Source organism: Capra hircus, chromosome 15 (genome assembly GCF_001704415.2).
Source record: "Capra hircus breed San Clemente chromosome 15, ASM170441v1, whole genome shotgun sequence".
NCBI lineage: Eukaryota > Metazoa > Chordata > Mammalia > Artiodactyla > Bovidae > Capra > Capra hircus.
The window spans coordinates 11,813,932-11,834,244 of record NC_030822.1 but is presented as its reverse complement, the minus strand read 5'-3'; positions in this window follow the sequence as shown (position 1 = coordinate 11,834,244).

Genomic DNA, 20,313 nt, shown 5'->3' with positions numbered 1-20,313 from the left:
AATCCATCAGAACTAACAAGCAAAGCAATTTTGCAAAATATAAGATCAGTATATAAAAATCAGTTGTACCTCTATACACTAGCAACAAAAAACCATAAAATGAAATGAAGAAAACCATATCACTTATGATATACTTAAAAGAATAAACTGCTGGGGAAGACATCTGACAAAAGAAGCACGAGGCTTGTACAATGAAAGCTATAAAATTGTTTTATATTTTGATTAGATAAATTAGATAAAATCGTAAATAAGTGAAGTTGCTCAGTCGTGTCCTACTCTTTGTAACCCCATAGACTGTAGCCTACCAGGCTCCTCTGTCCATGGGATTTTCCAGGCAACAGTACTGGAGTGGATTGCCATTTCCTTCTCCAGGGGATCTTCCCAACCCAGGGCTGGAACCCGGGTCTCCCGCATTGTAGACAGACGATTTACTGTCTGAGCCACCAGGGAAGTCCTAAGATCGTAAATAAATAAATAAATATTCCATGTTCATGAGCCGAAATATTCAATAATTTTAAAATGACAATTCTTCCAAAATGGACCTACAGATGCACTGCTATCCCTATTGAAATCCTAATACGCTTTTTTTTTTTTTTTAAGGAACTGACAAACCATTCCTAAAAGTTACATAAAAATGTGAGAGACCAAGGCTAGCTAAACAATTTTGAAAAAGAATAAAGTTAGGGGACACTTTTTTTTTTTTTTTTTTTTTTTTACCAGATTTTACTACTTAATACAAAGCCACAATAATAAGGCAGGGTGTTTCTAGGATAGGCATAAAAGTCAATTGTGAGAGTTCAAAAGAAAATCTTAATAGTTGGAGTCAATTATGTTTTGACAAAGCTGCCAAGACCACTGAACTAGGAAATCTTAGTCTTTCTAATAGATAGTTTGGGTATAATTGTACGACCACATGGCAAACGTAAACTTAGACCTATACCTCACAGTATACAGACATTAACACAAAGTTGATTGCACACCTAAATAAGAACTAAAATTATCAAAAGTTCCAGAAGAAACCTGAAGAGAAATTCTTTATTACCTTGGGTTGGGCAAGTGTTCCTGTATAAAACACCAAAAGCCCAATCAATAAGAGAAAAAAAGCATGATACACAAAATAAAATACTACTCAGCAATAAAAAGGAATGGGTTACTGATACATGATTCAACAGGAATGACTTTCAAAAATATTTAAGTAAAAGTAGTCCAGTGTAAAAGACTACATATTCGATGATTCCATTTATATGAAATGTACACAAAAAAGGCAAATTCACAGACACAAACACAGATCAGTGTTGTCCAGGGTGGAGGGTAGGAGTGAGGAATAATTGAAAAAAGATATGAAGGAAATTTTAGAGTGCTTGAAATTTTTATAAACTAGATTGTACCAGTGGTTATACAATTCTATAAACTTATATAAAGTCACAGAATTGTATGTTTCCAGTTTGTGAATTTTATGGCATTATCATCACTCTGAAGCTCTTAAAACTGTGTATAGTTTTTATACCAAAGTGAAAGTTAAAGATAAAGTAGATTGAAATGAAGATTTTTTTTTTAAAAATTAAAGATTAAAGTGGAAACATCCCTTGATTACTTCTTCAACAGCGTTTGCTTCATAAACAAACTATGTAGCAAGATAAGGGAGCTTACAAAAATCCATCATTCCAAATATATAAATTTATCATTTCACTATAAAAATCTCCAGGTTTAAATATTCACTTTGGCTAGCCTTTGTTTTTCTAACCATTCTATTAGCACTAATCTAAATTCATGAGTATTAGAGACGCTATTCATCACTCTAATAGCATCTTAATCAAAGTATCCAATACATATTTCTAAGCAGGCTTGCAAGTCAAAGCGTTACTTTATTAGAAACGTCAACATGTAGCCATGAGTGGAGACCCAGAGCAAATTGCCACCAGTCAGAACATGAATTGTAGTCACTGTTTCTTGTTAATGCTATCTGTGTACTCAGTTGCCCTTAGCATCACACTCGAGGCCACATAGAGAACTGGTAAACACATGTCTGCTCTTTCTTAACATACACAGTAATATAAAATGCTGCCATTGTTCTGCCAAAGGGTGACCCTGTTAAAGCGAATGGGTCCTCTGTAACAGTGAATGGGTCATTGTTTTTAAGTGGGTGTTACAGAGTCCATAATGGCATTTCATGCTGAAAAAAAGAACCAATATTTATTGGTACCTGTTAAGGCTAAGCATTATGTAAATGCTCCCACATATATTACTGTTTAGTCAGTTGTGTCAGACTCTTTTGAGACCCCACGGACTGCAGCCTGCCAGGCTCCTCTCTCCAAGGGAGTTCCCAGGCAAGAACACTGGAGTGGGTTGCTATTTCATACTCCAAGGGTCTTTCCAACCTAGGGATTGACCTTGTGGCTCCCACCTTGGCAGATGCATTCTTTACCACTGAGCCACCAGGGAAGCCCTCTGGATATATTAGTTTAGTTAATAACAACACTAAGCTAAATGCTAAAATTTCCTCTTTACATAGAGAGAAAATGAGAGTTTTACTAAATCATTCAGGTTTGCCCAGTAGTTTCTTGAGATGCTCAGGCTGAAACCTCAGTTCACAAAAAGCATGGTTCTCATTACGCCAAATACAAGATATGGATGATAAATATTAGATGATCACAAAAGAACACTCCATCATCTCATCACTTAAAGAGAACTTCTCAAAGCCAGTTTCTTTAGAATTTCTTTAGAATTACTGAGTCTGTGGTTGGCCAAACTGGCAAATAAATAAAATCAAATGTGATTCAGAGAAAAAGAGGGGTATCTGTTGCTATACTAAAGCACCATTATATGGATGATTAATGAATGCCTAGTTCCCTTCTCCCTGTCAAATTACATTCTTCCATCTCCACTTGACATCTAAACTCACTCCACCTTCCTGGAAACAAAAGAACTTGGCATTTAGAGCAAGGACTCAATCATATACGGGCTATAACAATGAGGTAAAAGTCATTTTAAATAATTAAGAGCTATTCAGTGTAATGTATAATCATCCGAAAGTGCACAAACTGAAGTGTTTGTCACAACACATAGATGGCTCTGACCTGGCATTCATTTTTCCCACTTCCATTTTCTTCAAAGAATAGTAGACTAATACAGAGAATGAAGCCTTTCCTCTCCTGACAAAAGACACGTCGTGTCCCCATTAAAGACTCCACCAGAGTCCGCTTAGTGTTGACATGTGCTAGATGGATGCCAGGGAGCCAGTAAAGGCCAAAAGATTCCTGGAATGAAATAAGCCACTTATGTGTGTGCGTGTGTGAGAATACATACATACATACATGTATATGAATACATATATATGAATAATACATACATGTGTATTCATATATATATGTATGTATTCACACATATACACACACACACACATAGAGAGAGAGAATATATATATATATATATATATATATGTATGCCAGTAAAGGCCAAAAGATTCCTGGAATGAAATAAGCCACTTATGTCTGTGTCTGTGTGTGTGAATAGATACATACATACATACATATGAATAATATGAATACATGTACTCATATATGTGTGTATGTATTCACACATACACACACATATAGAGAGAGAGAATATAAGTGAAAGTGAAGTTGCTCAGTCGTGTCCGACTCTTTGCGACTCATGGACTGTAGCCCACCAAGCTCCTCCATCCATGGTATTCTCCAGGCAAGAATACTGGAGTGGGTTGCCAGTTCCTTCTCCAGAGGATCTTCCCGACCCAGGGATCGAACCCAGGTCTCCCAAATTGCAGGCAGACGCTTTAACCTCTGCACCACCAGGGAAGCCCCTAGAGAATATATATATATACACACACATAAAGGCCAAAAGATTCCTGGAATGAAAGAAGCCACTTATGCGTGTGTGTGTATGTGTGTATATATCTACATATATATATATATATGTATGTATGTAGGTATGTATGTATGTATGTATTCACACATACACACACACACACACACACACACAGAATATATATATACATGTATGCCAGTAAAGGCCAAAAGATTCCTGGAATGAAATAAGCCACTTATGTGTGTATGTGTGTGAGAATATATACGTACATACATATATATGAATACATATATATGAATAATACATATGTATTCATATATATATGTATGTATTCACACACACATATATAGAGAGAATATATATGTGTGTATATATATGTATATATATAAACTAAACAACAACAATCAACTATATGTATATATGTATATATAGTTGATTGTTGTTTAGTAACTCAGTCGTGTCTGATTCTTTGTGACCCCATGGACTGTAGCCCTCCAGGCTCCTCTGTCCAGAGGATTCTCCAGGCAAGAATACTAGAGTGGATTGCCATGCCCTCCTCCAGGGGGTCTTGCCTACCCAGGGATCAAACCTGCCTCTCTTAAGTCACTTGCATTGGCAATCAGGTTCTTTACCACTAGCGGCAACAGGGAAGCCCTAAATATGTACGTATAAATATATAAATTTTTTTCAAGAAAAATTTTTTCTTTCACTTCCTGTATCTCCTTCACATTACTTTTTATTCTTTGGGTCTCACATATATTCAATGGGTACAAGGAGAATGAGATAAGAAAACTGCTGGGTTTATTAAGATTTCTTTCTTATGGCACACCCTGATGTAGTTCATGAGGCAAGAAACCAGAAGTAGATTCATACAGGGGAGAAAGACAGTTATTTTTGCTCGCAGGTAGAACTAACTGCTTGTTAAAGAGCAAATCATTCCTTTCTATTTAGCCAGATTGCTGTCTCTCAATTGCTTACTAAATCATGGAAATGGAGCTTTCTTCCTGCAGATACAATTCTTCTTTGCAGTCAATACGCAGTCAATGCATGTTAATACTGTCAAGCCCTTCCTTCCCCCTCCATTTCGACTCGAAGTTCCATTAATAATGGCGATAACAGCAACATTTGACATTTATACAGCCTGAAGGATTCCAAAAAGATTTCACCAATTACTGTGAATAGAGTTCTGATGAGCTGCCGCGACTTCTGAGGCAGGAGGAGAATAAGCAGAAACACAAAGTCGCAGTAAGGGAGATTCTGCCCAAGGGTATGCCAGTCGCCCCCTCTAAAACTTGAAAAACATTACTCACACCCACACACCAAAAAAGATCAGGTCTTTTACTTTGAAAATATTGAAAACATATCACTGGAAGTCAACTGATATTGAGCTAGCCAACTGACATGAGACATTGGAAAGGAGAGAACATTCCACAGCAAGCTTATTTCCAGTGGATTCTATTTTTATGATTATTAACCATCTGACTGGCTTTCATACCAGTTGGAAGAGTGGAGATGAAACAAGCCTTCCCAGTTGTCCTGATATTTCAAAAGTTCCCACATACACCCAAATAGTGTAAGAGACTGGCTAAGGTTCAGTAAAACATTTGAACATGGGTTATTTCAATTCAATAAGCAAAATATTCCCATATGAACAAAAAACAAGAGTTTCCAGAATATTTAAATATCTAACTTTTAATCCTTATTAAAAACAAAACGATACTAACAGTGGAAACAAAAGCTTTTATGAGACCTATGAAATGATACTCTCTTTGAAGACCCTAAAATTATATTAGGGTTTAATAAGTTAACCATTCAGAAATAAATCACGGATAACACAATATGCAATAAAGGTAAGATCTCTTGATTAATTTGGGCTTCCCATATGGCTCAGCAGGTAAAGAATCAGCCTCCAAGGAGACATAGGAGATGCAGGTTCAATCCCTGGGTCAGGAAGATCCCCTGGAGAAGGAAATGGCAACCCACTCCAGTATTCTTGCCTAAAAAATCTTCTCATTGATAGACCCTGGTGGGCTACAGTTCAAAGGGTCATACAGAATCAGACATGACTAAGTGACTAAGTCCACACACACTTGAAGAATTTAAAAGTAAAATATCAGAAGCATGGATTCACTCAAATACCACAAAATCTCAGCTCCACTATGATACAAGTATATATTCAGCTAAGGTTTCAGAGGGTGCTGTAATTTGAATATTCAATTGCGCATCTAGGACACTAGTTCAGTTCAGTCACTCAGTCATGTCCGACTCTTTGTGACCCCATGGACTGCAGCATGCCCGGCCTCCCTGTGCATTACCAACTCCCAAAGTTTACCCAAACTCATGTCCATTGAGTTGGTGATGCCATCCAAACATCTCATCCTCTGTTGTCCCCTTCTCCTCCTGCCTTCAATCTTTCCCAGCATCAGGGGCTTTTCAAATGAGTCAGCTCTTCGCATCAGGTGGCCAAAGTATTGGAGTTTCAGCTTCAACATCAATCCTACCAATGAACTGTCAGGACTGATTTCCGTTAGGATGGGCTGGTTGGATTTCCCTCAGTCCAAGGGACTCTCAAGAGTCTTCTCCAACACCACAGTTCAAAGCATCAAGTCTTTGGTGCTCAGCTTTTTTTAACAATCCAACTCTCACATCCATACAAAGCTACTGGTGTTATTTGCTGGCATACTGAGTACAGCACTTTCACAGCATCATCTTTCAGGATTTGAAATAGCTCAACTGGAATTCTATCACCTCCGCTAACTTTGTTTGTAGTGATGATTCCTAGGGCCCACCTGACTTCACAGTCCAGGAAGTCTAGCTCAAGGTGAGTGATCACCCTATCGAGATTATCTGGGTCATGAAGATCTTTTTTGTACAGTTCTTCTGTGTATACTTGCCACTTCTTAATATCTTCTGTTTCTGTTAGGTTCCTACCCTTTCTGTCCTTGATTGAGCACATCTTTGCATGAAATATTCCCTTGCTATATCTAATTTTCTTGAAGATGTCACTAGTCTTTCCCATTCATTTTTTAAAATATAAATTTATCTATTTTAATTGGAGGCTAATTACTTTACAATATTGTATTGGTTTTGCCATACATTGACATGAATCCACCACGGGTGTACATGTGTTCCCCATCCTGAACCCCCCTCCCTCCTTCCTCCCCATACCATCCCTCTGGGTCATCCCAGTGCACCAGCCCGAGCATCCTGTATTCTTTTCCTCTATTTCTTTGCACTGATCACTGAAGAAGGCTTTCTTATCTCTCCTGGCTATTCTTTGGAACTCTGCATTCAAATGGGTATATCTCTCCTTTTCTCCTTTCCTCAGCTACCTATTTGCTTAAATCCATTCTAGGCTAATGAAAGCATTTCTTTCTTTCTTTCTTTCTTTCTTTTTTTTTTTTGTCATCTTGGATTGCAAAACAGTAGACTATACTGATTCATATTCCCTAAGGAAGTCAAAGGCCTTGGCTGTCAAATGAGTATCAAGTACAGAGTTTCCGGACAGGTACTATGATCCATTATTACACACATGTATGAAAATCAGACAAATTGTATCTGTTAAATAGTCAGAAACCTAGAAGGGAACGATAAAAAGGAAAATTATTCTTGAATCCAAAGCCAGAAGTGAAGACAAAAATCTTTATAATCATCTTTTATCAGACATATATGGATTCTTTAATTAAAATGTATTAATACTAAAATCTGAATAATACAACAATAAATATGAAACTACATGTAAATTCCACTGTATGATTCCCCAGAGAGGAGTAATAGATAATTCTCATCATAAAGAAGGCTAATAAATAATCTGAGGATGCTTTAAACTAGGTAAGTTAACTACTTAATTATTTTCTTTTTTCTGGTACAATGAAATATGTGTGTTCATGTAGTTACATATCAAATTATTGACTGTCCCAGTTCCAGAGGGAATACTTTAAGGTTTTCACATATTTCATTAATCAAGTGAGTAAAGTAAGTACAATTTGTGAAGAATTAAGTTATAAAACTTTATCCTGTTGCTGATGAAAAGGTAATATATATTAATGTTCCTCAAAGATGAATATCATTATTGGCTCTTTTTAGAGTCCCCCAAATTTAAATTCATCAATGGAGCAGATTCACATAATCTTATGAATTGATAAATGCTTCTAAAAGCAGTGCCTAAGACAAAAATTGCATATAACAAAAATTATGCTGGAACAAGTTTTGAGATGTACTAGTTTTCATTTTGTTTATATAAACATAGACACACATATTCTAAAAAACAGGCAGACTATATGATATATGGATTATATATTATATACATATAACTATATACAAATGCATATTTATTGCATAGTTCCCTTGATTTGACTATTATACCTTTTAAATTATATTTTCCCAATATAGTAAAAATAAGTGAATTTACTTTAAGATTATGTAACTATAGTACAACAGACTATTTTAAACGTTTTCCTGATTTCTATAAAGGCTATGTTTTACTTTGCTAGTATCAAAAATATTGAAAAGCTTTCAACTAATGGAAGTATGTATCCAAATATTATAGGAACAAATTCTTTATACAGATTTAAACAATACAAAGTGTTGAGCTGTGCTTTAATCTCAGATTACATTTTCCACCTTTATATTGAATGGAAGCCCTCAGGTTTTTAGCATTAAGTGGTTTGGACATGGAAAACATTTATGAAAATGCATATTTCCATATTTTAAACTCAGAAAACTGACAGGAAAAAAAAAAGCCCTAAAAAATTTAGTTCTTATTCTGGTTCTGCCACTGCCTACTTGTCTAGCCTACAGCAAGTTATCTGTACCCTCCAGGCTTTCATTTCTTCATTTCCAAAATGAATGGTTTGGACCTGACAATTGGTCTTCAAACTGTGCTTCTGAAATACTTCCAAAGGTCTTAGGGTGACAAAGTCCCCATTCTTCCTACTTTCCAATACGATCTGCCATCAAAATTACCTAAATCATAATTCTAAATACAGGCAAAACTATACTAGAGCAATTAATAAAACAATTTATTTCCTAGCACGTAAATCATGTTTTACTCAGCGCATTTGCTGATTTCTTCTTGTCCTCTCCTGGTTTCTGGTTTCTATATATAATAATGCACAAATAAAAATCTTCATTGGAATTCAACAGTTCCTGCTGTTCATTCTCCTATTGAAGTTTCAGTCCTGTTCACATCATAATTGGTTTCTATGGAAATGATTATGTCATCATAATCAAGATATCTGAATTCTACTTTGAGGCACATATTGTTTTAATGGGAAATGAAATAAAAAACAGTAGAAGAAACAGTACATATTTAGGCATTATTGTTTGGGATACTGGGAATTGGAAAATAAAAAGATAGTTTTGAAAGCTCCCCCAAATCATCTAGCCATATTAATATTTAAGCAGTTTTGAGGCTTCCCTAGTGGCTGAGCAGGTAAAGAATCTGCCTGCAATGCAGGAGACCTGGGTTAGATCCCTGGGTTGGGAAGATTCCCTGGGGAAGGGAAAGGCTACCCACTCTAGTATTCTGACCTGGAGAATTCCATGGACTGTGTAGTCCACTCATGGGGTTGTAAGTCAGAGACAACTGAGTGACTTTCACTTTCATAAGCATGCTGCTGCTAAGTCACTTCAGTTGTGTCCGAGTCTGTGTGGTCCCGTAGATGGCAGCCCACCAGGCTCCCCAGTCCCTGGGATTCGCCAGGCAACAACACTGGTGTGGGTTGCCATTTCCTTCTCCAAGGGATGAAAGTGAAGTCGCTCAGTTGTGTCCGTGTCCGACTCTTAGCGACCCCATGGACTGCAGCCCACCAGGCTCCTCCGTCCATGGGATTCTCCAGGCGAGAGCACTGGAGTGGGCTGCCATTGGATAGCCATAAAGCAAGCTGAAATGCTTAATGAATTCTTATTCTTGCCTCAGAGATGGAAAGGTCTGCAACCTCTGGAACTGTAGAGCAGAAATACTCTGGAATGCTTTTACAAAGCAGCATATGGTTATAGAATTGCTAAGAAATACTAGTAGTTTCTTTGGCAATGTAGCAACTCAAAAACTATTGCTACAGATTCATTCCTTAATATAGCTAAAAGCTGCTTAAATTATTTAATTGGATGGTATTTAACACCAAGCATTTTGGAAAATTGGAAAATTATGTAACAAATTCAAAGAATATTCATTTTGCTAAAACTAAGGCCATTTGATCAATCTTGTTCAAATTAAGATCTGGGCTATAGAAACAGGAAAAAAAAGACTTTATTCTGGTTATTGCTGTTATTCATTCATCGAGTTATTAATCATTCTTCACATAATCAAAAACCATAGATTAATGATAAACCCAAGATTTATCAACCACTGTGCTGGGTGTTAGGTTAGAGAAATAAAGATGCTATAATCTCTCTGCTCAGAATATCACTATATTTATTACAAAGAGACATATAGATAAACTAATAAAACACACACAGTAAGATGCTTTTAGAGGGACCTGGAAATAACTTCAAAAACACTGTAATTTAAATAATTTCACCTCTAGGAATGTGTGGGGTCAGATTAATTAATAGAAGACTCAACAGTAGAGCAGCGTCTTGAAGGATGAATAAGTGTTTGCCAGCAAGACAAACAGCAGAATAGATTGCATATTTAGAGTCACAATGTACAGAAGCAAGCATGAACAGTTCAGAACCACCATGTGACTGGAACATTAGGAGGGAAAATGGCAGGGGTGCTTTAGCTAAGACTGAAAGTGGCTTTTCACGGAAAATTAAGTAGAAAAATTCATTCAGTATGGAGCTGACTATGAATCAATACTCTCTCCTTAAATTCGAGAGAGTATGCCAAATATGTAATGAGGGCAGTTAAATAGAATTTTCCCCCAACTTTTCATCACTTTGCAGATCTATGTAATCTCGACTGGTATCTCATGGTGTCACCATACCTATTTTAGATGCTGAAAATGTTACAATGGAAACACTCAACTCCTGACTGTCCCTGATGTCCAAAATCCAACTAATGGTACACTCCTCAATTCCTAACATTGTTGCAAGGCTTTTGGGGAGAGAAATTGTTCACACTGAACCATAAGCAAGTGGCTGGGACCAATGCTGAATGACAGGCCTCTAGTGCTGCAGAGATTGTACACAGAGTTCATCAGTTGGTAAGCACTCTATTATTGTTTTTAGCAGCTCAGTCATGCCCAACTCTGAAAACCCATGGGCCACAGTCAACCAGGCACCTCTGACCATAGGAAATCCATAGGATTTCCCAGGCAAGAATACTGGAGTGGGTTGCCATTTCCTGCTCCATGGGATCTTCTTGACCTAGCGATTGAACCTGTATCTACCTCAGGTCTTTGCATTGCAGGCAGATTCTTTACCAATGAGTCACCTGCAAAGCCCAGTAAGCACTTGATCAAACATCAAAGAAAACCCCAATTAAATTGGTAGATAATATAATAGGTCAACCATGAAGGAGATTATACCTGGGCAGGATTCAGAGCTGACTGATGCAGAAGTCTCCCTGCACCATTCTTGTTTGCAATACATGTCTTGCTCTGCACTGAATTATGTTCCCTTGAAATTCATAGAATGAAGCCCTAACATCCCCCACAATGTGATATTTTTTGGAAATCAGGGATTTTGGGGGGTACTTAGGTTTAGATGAGGTTATGAGGGTCAGTTCCTCATGGTGAGATTAGTGTCTTTATAAGAATACATATATACAATGAAATATTACTCAGTCGTTAAAAAGATTGAAATAATGCCATTTGCCAAAACATGGATGAACCTGGAGATTATCATACTAAGTAGAGTAAATCTGACAGAAAAAGGCAAATATCATGTGATATTGCTTGTATGTGGAATCTAAAAGCAAATGATATAAATGAACTTATTGACAAAACTCAAGAGACTTAGAATATGAACTTGGGGTTACCGCTGGGGAAGGGTGGTGAGGTGGGAAGGAATAAATTGGGAGTTTGGGATTGACATGTACACACTGCTGTATTTAAAATAGATAACTGATAAAGACTTAACTTTTTTTTTTTTTTTAAGTATCTCATGGGAAAAGAAAAGAGAGAGACACCAGAGTTCACTCTCTCCAGTAATGCAGGGGCACAAATATATTATGGCAGTCTGCAAGCCAGGAAGAGATTTCTTACCAGAAAACAGCCATGTTGGTACCTTGCTTTTGGACTTCCAGCCTCCAGAACTGAGACAGCCAAGTTTTGCTGTATAAGCCAGCCGTTCTGTGGCATTTTGTGGAGCAGTTCAAACTAAGACAAGGCTGCCTTGTTCTGTAGACCGGCCACCAATAATAATTTGATTTACACTTTTTCCTTAGTTGCATGACTAACTCCCCATGGCTCCCAAGAACAAAACATTTCTTTTGCTAATACTCCCATCCTTTAAACCAATCTACAGCAAAAAGATGAAATTATCATGGTTGAAGTCAATTCCTCTGCTGCAGCGAAACGGCTGTTGAGATGTGAATTACAATGTCTCATGTGAACTACTGAAATAAATGTATTGGAATTACCAATACAACAACAAACAGTATCTTCATGTCACTCTAGTAGCAGGGCCTCAAACACTAATTCTCCTTTCTGGCAGTTCTCCAGAGGGCAGATATCACATCCTTAGCAATAGGAAGCAGTGACAGAAATGTAGGAGAAAGGCATGACTCCTCAAACTTGTGTCTGAAACTTTATATCTTGCTCACAGAGACTATTTGTTGGATTCTAAGTAATAATTTCTAAGCATAAGATGAACATTTATAATGTTACTTTTGCTTTCTGGTAATACATAAAAAGTAAAATTGAATTTCATAATTTTCTGATAGAAGAATGACAGGATTCAAATATCTGTAGTATGATGCATTCTCTTAATAACCGGGTAAGAATTAGATGAAGTTTTTAAGTAGACCCACACAGAGGTCTTCAAGCAGACATATCTGGTACAGGTCTATTGCTATCATTTTACCTACAGGTTACATAGACTGAAGCAGTTCTTTGCCATTAAAATAAAATAAAAATAATTAAATGTAAATTTATATTTTAGAAATATTAAAATTATTATAATTAGAACAAAATATATAGTCATAAAATATACATGTAGATTTTAAATGATTAAGATACACATTTAAAATATCAAAAATAACAGGTTAATCATGTGGAACTGATACAGTATACTTATTTTAGACATTTAGAAACACTTTTTGGTATGTCAGACTCTTTTCTAGACACTGGAGATATAATAGTTACTATCACAAATCAAAAGAACATAGAACTTTAATGTTCCATCAAGATATCCCATAACTAAAAAACAAAGAAATCTCATACCCAGGATATCAAAATATTCAGTGAAGTTGGGAGACCCTTGAGGATACTTATTACCATTTCAGTTAACTCTCATAAGTCAAAAGTCAAGGTTGTAACAGTGAAGGTTGGAATCTGGTTCTCCTCTTACCCTATCAGTTATTTTTCACTTTTGACACAACATATTAAAAGTAAATTTTTAAAATTTGTTGTTTATTGCTTATAAAAATGTCATAAAACTTTACCCCTATTATTAAAAATATAAAACAGAAACTTAGATTGGATTTAAATGTAACTACAAAAGGACCTAGAATAAGGGAGAACATTTAGAAGGGGAACAACTTTTCTCATGGGAAATAAAGGTAATAATATATACAACCATAAACATTTAATACCATACAAACTAACTTATTGCAAGCATTTTTCTAGGCAGTCTGTTTGGCTAAAATAATGAACACAGCGAATCCAACATGAGTATGTGAAGGATTCCCAAGAGCTTGACATATTTATCACCCTTGCAAAATGTTAACATATAGCATGAATCATTAATATTCTACTGACCTTTTTACTTCCATTAAAGCTGTTTAAAACTCAGTTTATGGGTGTGGTTATTTAGAAAGGCATAGTGAACCCGGGCTTGATACTCATCTAAAATTCACTATATGCTTATCATTATTTTGTTTAGTTTATATTTACTTATTCATTTTGCTTATTGAAAATTTTCCCCAATAGAATGCAAGTTCTAAGAGAGCAAGATTTTTTATCCATTTTATTAATATGTTTAATAACCCCGATGACTAAGGGAGTGATATATAGAAAGTGCCCAACAAATATTTGTGGAATGAGTGAAAAAAATTCACCTGGAAGAAAATTTTCCAATCTCAGACTTAGAACTTACCTATAATTAAATTTTTTCTTCTCAGCTAAACTCTTCTCTGGGAATTATTAGCAGATTGTGCACGATTTACAGATATGGAGAAGAAGAAGAAATTGTAAACCAATTTTCTTCAGTGAGAATATTAATGTAATGGGAGACATGTATGCAATTTTTAAATGTTTAGCAGTAACACTGAATATTCATTGAAAGGATTGATGATGAAGTTCTAATACTTTGGTCACCTGATGCAAAGAGCCAACTCACTAGTGAGTGAAGTCGCTCAGTCATATCCAACTCTTTGTGACCCCATGGACTGTAGCCTACCAGGCTCCTCTGTCCATGGGATTCTCCAGGCAAGAATACTGGAGTGGGTTGCCATTTCCTTCTCCAGGGGATCTTCCTGACCCAGGGATCGAACCTGGGTCTCCCGCATTTCAGGCAGACGCTTTAACCTCTGGGCCACCAGGGAAACTGAAAAGACCCCAACTCTGGGAAAGACTGAAGGCAAAAAGAGAAGAGGGTGGCAGATGAGGAGATCCTTAGTAATCACCAACGCAATGGACCTACCTGAAGGACAGGCAAGCCTGGTTTGCTGCAGTACATGGAACTGCAAAAAGTTGGACTTGACTTGGTGTTTGAACAACAACAACAACTAACATTTAATAATTTAAAAAATGGTGAAACTAAATCTAATAAGATATATTATTTAGACAAATATATCCAAAGTATTATCAACATGAAAACCAATTTTAAAAAATGAAATATTTTAACCTATTTTATAATATTAGAACTTTCATCTCTGAAACCTACTTTATTCTTGAAACACATCCTGAATCAGCCAGCCTTATTTCAGGCATTCAGTGGGAAATTAGGAGTAATAACATCCCAGCTCATGAAGTTCAATACCAGAAAAATGAACAACCCAGTCAAAAATGGGCAAAACTACTAAACAGACATTTCTCCAAAGAAGACATATAGTTGGTTAATAAACACTTGAAAAGATGCTCAATATCACTCACTATTAGAGAAATGCAAATCAAAACCACAATGAGGTACCATCTCATGCCAGTCAGAATGGCTGCCATCAAAAAACCTAGAAACATTTTGGCTGGAGAGGGTGTGTAGAAAAAGGAACCCTCTTACACTGTTGGTGGGAATGCAAACTGGTACAGCCACTACGGAGAACAGTGTGAAAATGTCTTAAAAAACTTGAAATAGAACTGCCATATGACCCAGCAATCTCACTGGATATATACACCAAAGAAACCAGAATTGAAAGAAACACGTATACCCCAATGTTCACTGCAGCGCTGTACAATAGCTAGGACGAAGCAACCTAGATGTCCATCGGAAGACAAATGGATAAGGAAGTTGTGGTACATATACACAATCGAATATTACTCAGCTATGAAAAGGAACACATTTGAGTCAGTTCTATTGAAGTAAATGAACTTGGAGTCTATTATACAGAATGAAATAAGTTAAGAGAAACACCAATACTGTATATTAATACACATTTATGGAATTTAGAAAGATGGTAACAATGATCCTATATGCAAACCAGCAAAAGAGACATAGATGTGAAGAAGAGAATTTGGACTCTGTAGGAGAAGGTAAGGGTAGGATAATTTAAGAGAATAGCACTGAAACAGGTAATTACCATATGTAAAACAGATAACCAGTGCGAGTTCGATGCATGAAGCAGGGCACTCAAAGCTGATGCTCTGGGACATGCCAGAGGGATGAGGTGGGGTGGGGAAGGGAGAGATGTGGGTGGGGGCAGTTCAGAATGGGAGTATATTTGTGCACCTGTGGCTGATTCATGTCGATGTATGGCAAAAACCATCACAATATTGTAAAGTAATTATCCTCCAATTAAAATAAATGAATTAATTAATCAAGGAGTACTAGCTTCCATATTGATCAGCAAAGCTATAAACTATAAATATCCTTTCTAGTTCCTGAAAATACAACAATTTTAAATGATTATTTTTCTTCCAAATAATAATGTTTTGAAGAAAAATAAGTGACAAGATTTCTAACCCTGTATTTTAAAACTTGACTTGAAAAAGAAGTGTGTACATATTGAATTTTGAAAAATAAATATTAAAATGTGCACAAGTAAGTGAGTGCATGTGTATGTGAGAAAGGGAAAGAGAGACTGCTGGAACTTGGGAAGCTGAGAATCGACAGACTATTTTACATAGGCTACAGAATGAATGACGTCATACAAACCATTTCATCTCTGTTGGCAGGTACTTGATTTTTTCATTTGTCACAAAAAGAAGTTGATCTAGGTAAATTCTAATCTCACTATCTGTATTCTTTTATTAACAATCTGATTGTTATATATGGGGACCCCAAATCTGTGTGTCTGTGTATGCTGTTTATTTAATAAGCAATCCACAACTTTAGGACTGTGACACACTGATCCATCAGTAATTTGTGAGATGAAAAATAATCTGTGACAAAACTGCAAAGACTTAAAGCTAGGAAAATGACATAATTAAAACTAATCTAAAAAGTAATATATTTTATATCTTCTTAAAATCCAATATATTTCTTGGAGTGAAAGAGCAGGAAGGGGAGTTGTAATTGGCACCCTAGAAATTAACTACATTAAAGGGTCTACCTGTAGGCATCCATCAACAAATGTCTCATGCGTAAATGCCATTCATTACATATACCATGCTTTCAAAGGATAGAAATAAGTGGTTATATATATTTCCTTGTTACTGAGTTGACAATAACGGATACAGACTAAATACTCCATGAAATTATCACTTCTCTTCTGTTCTTCACATCTCCTAAAGATCATTCAAATTAACAAGATTCCTGGAAATAAAAATCAACTGAGTGTATATATTTAGTAAGCCACAGTTCCAAAAATTCAGCCCTCAATGTGTCTATCTTAACACATATATTCTTAATACTTGTGTGTAGTTGATTTGGGGGTTGATCTGAGAAAATGGGTTAACAACAACCTAAGGTTCTGGAATTTGAATATATATACTTCCTTTCTAACTCTGTTCTCAAAACTGATCAGAATACAGCACTGGATAACATTTTTTTCAGGAGGAATATTCATATATTGAAAATATTGAAGTTGAAGGGAAATATAAACAGAATTCATTTAGCTCAGCTGCTAACCCAATATTCCTTTTCCTTCTACAATACTTCTCAAACTACCTGAGAAATGGAGTATTTCCTGTGGTATCAGTAAACAAGGATGCCATTGTCATCAACGATGGCAGCGCTCCAATGTGAGCTGGTGAGTCCTAAGGGCACTCAGGAAAGAGAAGAATACCTGGAATCTAACAGCCATCAGGACTGCAGCCACTCCTTACGGTGAGCTCCAAGTGAGCTCTAGGATGTGAAAAACACAGGATATTGGCCCCAGATATTTGAGATGCATGTGAAAGTAATGGTTTCAGTGAGCCCACACTCTTGTATCTTCCTGTACATAGAAAAGCACTAAATTTCTTAAGATATCTAGCTTTCTTTAATTAACAACAATCTTTTCATGTTCAGGCTGCTGCTGCTGCTACTGCTGCTAAGTTGCTTCAGCCATGTCCAACTCTGTGTGATCCCATAGACGGCAGCCCACCAGGCTCCCCCGTCCCTGCCTGCCCTTTATTGGAAAACTTCTATATAACCTAACTCTTCCCTTTGCCTCCTCAGACAGTTCTCTAAGGATTACTTGGAATGCTGTCTCCCAGGCTTGAAGTCTTAAAAATTCCCACTGAATAAAACATGTCTCAATTTTTAAAACTTAAAAGAAAAAAAAATGAAGTATACACATCAGTTAATTTTTCCCCATTTTTGCAGACTGATGATCTTATGAAATATAAAAATGAATTACTGAAAGAATAAAACAAAGAAAGCAAAAATTCCAAAGTACAAGACCACATATTTTATTGTTAGAGTCAAAGGACACAAAATTCTTCTATCAAATTGCTATAAAATTCTAAACATTTGCACTCAATTTCTATACTTACGCTTTTAGGAATTGATGTTAACAGATGGTCTATACTGTAGTCTATACTTCTTTGGCTAATTCAACTCTACACCATTTATCTGAATATATATTGTTGGTTTTAATGCCATACACAACCCTTACAAAGACAGCAAATTAACAAAGGACAAAGAACGCTTGATTTTATAAATCTACATATTAGAAAACAAGGCAGATTCTCCTTGTAGTATCACTATACTTTATCATTTACCTAGAAGATCCTTCCAGACAATACAAAATAAAATATGAAACATAAATGAAAATTATAAATATCCAAAAGTGCAAAAGATAAATGCAAGCATAAAAAATTAGGGTTAGAAGGTTATATGATTTTATATTTAAAAAAATATCAAATGATTCACTATAAATTTATAGTTAACAGAAATATTAGTATGTTGGCCAGATTAAATCATAGAATTGTCAATAGCTTTCCCTTATAGCAGCAATAAGCAGTAAAAATATAATGGCAATTAAATTTGCCAGTGTATATTACTTTGCCAACAAAGGTCCGTCTAGTCAAGGCTATGGTTTTTCCAGTGGTCATGTATGGATGTGAGAGTTGGACTGTGAAGAAGGCTGAGCACCAAAAAATTGATGCGTTTGAACTGCGGTGTTGGAGAAGACTCTTGAGAGTCCCTTGGACTGCAAGGAGATCCAACCAGTCCATTCTAAAGGAGATCAGCCCTGGGATTTCTTTGGAAGGAATGATGCTAAAGCTGAAGCTCCAGTACTTTGGCCACCTCATGTGGAGAGTTGACTCATTGGAAAAGACTCTGATGCTGGGAGGGATTGGGGGCAGGAGAAGAAGGGGATGACAAAGGATGAGATGGCTGGATGGCATCACTGACTCGATGGACGTGAGTCTGAGTGAACTCGGGGAGTTGGTGATGGACAGAGAGGCCTGGCGTGCTGCGATTCATGGGATCACAAAGAGTTGGACACGACTGAGCGACTGAACTGAACTGATCTTCTACCTCACTTATCCTATCTTCTGCCTCTGTTATTCTACTGTTGGTTCCCTCCAGAGTGTTTTTGATCTCATTTATTGCATTATTCATTATATATTAACTCTCTTTTATTTCTTCTAGGTCCTTGTTAAACGTTTCTTGCATCTTCTCAACCCTTGTCTCCAGGCTATTTATCTGTAACTCCATTTTGTTTTCAAGATTTTGGATCATTTTCACTATCATTATTCAGAATTCTTCATCAGGTTGATTCCCTACCTCTTCCTCTTTTGTTTGGTTTGGTGGGGATTTATTCTGTTCCTTTACCTGCTGGGTATTTCTCTGCCTCTTCATCTTGTTTATACTGCTGTGTTTGGAGTGGTCTTTCCATATTCTGGCAGTTTGTGGAGTTCCCTTTATTGTGGAGTTTCCTCACTGTCAGTGGGATTGGACGGGTGGTTTGTCAAGGTTTCCTGGTTAGGGAAGCTTGTGTCAGTCTTCTGGTGGATGGAGCTGGATTTCTTCTCTCTGGAGTGCAATGAAGTGTCCAGTAATGAGTTATGAGATGTCAGTCGGTTTGGAGTGACTTTGCGAAGCCTGTATATTGAAGATCAGGGCTATGTTCCTGTGTTGCTGGAGAATCTGCATGGTATGTCTTGCTCTGGAGCTTGCTGGCCTTTGGGTGGTGCTTTGTTTCAGTGTAGGTATGGAGGTGTTTGATGAGCTCCTATCGATTAATGTTCCCTGGAATCAGGAGTTCTCTGGTGTTCTCAGGATTTGGACTTAAGCCTCCTGCCCCTGGTTTTCAGTCTTAGTCTTACAGTAGCCTCAAGACATCTTCATCTGTCACTTCCGTTCCCTCTGTTTTAGCTTTTTCTGTTTGCTGGTCTCTTCAGTGTCTAATTTCTGCCCTGACAGAAGGGGGCAGTGGTGGACACTTTTTTAGGCTCACTTGTTCAGTCGTGCTATGGGGAGGGAGGAACGCTGCAAACATATTACACTGGAGTGTGTTCGCAGTGTCTTGGCCACACTGGGTTTGCCCCCACTCAAGGCATGTGTGCTTTCCCAGTCCACACTGCTTAGGCTCTAGGTTGCTCTGCCGGGGATTGTTGGATCCTGGCCCTGGGTTGCATGCACTTCCCAGGTCCAAGCCACTCAGGTTCAGGTACTCAGGTACTCCACAAAGGCACAGACTCGGTTGGGCTTGCATTTTATGCCCTTCCCAGGTCCGAGCAGCTCAGGTGACCAGGTGCTTAGCGAGCGTGGCAGCTGCGACTTATCGCCTCCCCCATCCCTGCCGCTCGGTTTTCTGGGTGTACAACTGGCGCACCTTCTCAGGCGGATGTC